At 40.4% G+C, this 1,343-nt stretch overlaps 1 protein-coding gene across 1 annotated transcript in view; it reads left to right on the forward strand.

Moving 5' to 3' along the window:
• The window catches only part of UGGT2 (UDP-glucose glycoprotein glucosyltransferase 2), a 207,786-nt gene that overhangs the window by 167,240 nt on the left and 39,203 nt on the right, over positions 1 to 1,343 (forward strand). The gene's annotated exons all lie outside the window — the stretch shown is intronic.

Here is a 1,343-nt window from a genome sequence, read left to right on the forward strand (position 1 = left end):
ATAGTTCCCAACTCTAGGAAATGAGAACTGTCTGGGCAAGTCCCCATGAGTTAGTGAGGAGAATCTAGGAAAAGCATTAGAAAAAGCTGTTCTGAACAAGGTTTGTTGGATCTTCTAGGAAATAGCAGTTTAATTGATTATGTTCATTCTAATTCATAGACTTGACTTAGTTAAACTTCATTTCCAGTTGTACTGCTTAGTCTAATGATTTCTGAGTTTTGTGAAAAAGAAACATAATATTTTTTTAGAAGTCCATTGATATCTGTAGCGATTCTCTACTCCTTTCTAGTCCCTTCTGTCTGTTGTGTCAGGGTCTAGTAGAATTTCTGTTAGGTGCAAAACTGGCACAGACACTCCTTGAGCATGACTTGCCATCAGCCTTTGAAGAAAACTGTGCAAGAATATGGGAGGGGAAGTGGCCGAAGGGAACTCTCTTAACTATTGCAGCTAATATATAATATGTTATTTTGAAAACTACGAATATATTTTAGCGTCATTTGAAAAAAAAGTAGGGATGTCTTAGCTGGACTTCTGCATGTCATCTAGTTCAGCCTCCCACTGAGAGCGGGACTATTGCCATCATTAGATCAGGTCAGCTGTAGCTTTGCCTGAAGAAGTCCTGAAAATTTCCAAGGAGGTGACTCCATCCTTTCCCTTGATAATTTGTTCTGATGCTGCACTGCCTTCCTAATGTAGTTTTTCCTAATGTCTGCCAAGCCAAAATCTGTCACCATTACCCCTTGTTACACTGTTTGCCACTATGAAGAAGAGTTTGGCTCTGTCTTGTTTTTCACTCCCCTTTCAGGAGTTGTTTGTTGCTATTACGGTTCTTGGTATCCTCCTCTTTGCCAGACTGAGCAAGCCCAACATCTTAAATGCCTCCTCATAGCTCTCAGTCTTGGTAGTCCTTTGCTGAAACCTTTCCAGCGCCTCAACTTCTTTACTGCACTGGGGTTACCAAAACCAGGCACAGCAGTCCAAGTGCAGCCTCACAAGTACTGAGTAGAGGAGAATAAGAACTTCCCTGGATCGGCTTGCTGTGTATCTCCTAATGTAGCCTAGTATGATGCTTGTCTACTTTCCAGTGAGAAAGAGCATGCTTCTCAGGAACAGTTTAAAGAACACCTTTCCAAGCTTTTCAAATAAGTATTTTAACAGCATTTTCTCAAGCTCTGCAGTTTGAACTTTACCATTTAAATATGTTGAATACCACTGACTTCACCCCTCATTTTTGTGGTCTTTACTGCAACTGAGAATTTATCTTTTCTTCAGTTAGTGACACCATTTGATTCTAGCTTCGAGTCCTCACTCTAGTAAGATTTAACTGTCACCAGTTTTAGCAA

Source organism: Egretta garzetta, unplaced genomic scaffold (assembly GCF_000687185.1).
Source record: "Egretta garzetta isolate BGI_Z169 unplaced genomic scaffold, ASM68718v1 scaffold594, whole genome shotgun sequence".
Lineage (NCBI taxonomy): Eukaryota > Metazoa > Chordata > Aves > Pelecaniformes > Ardeidae > Egretta > Egretta garzetta.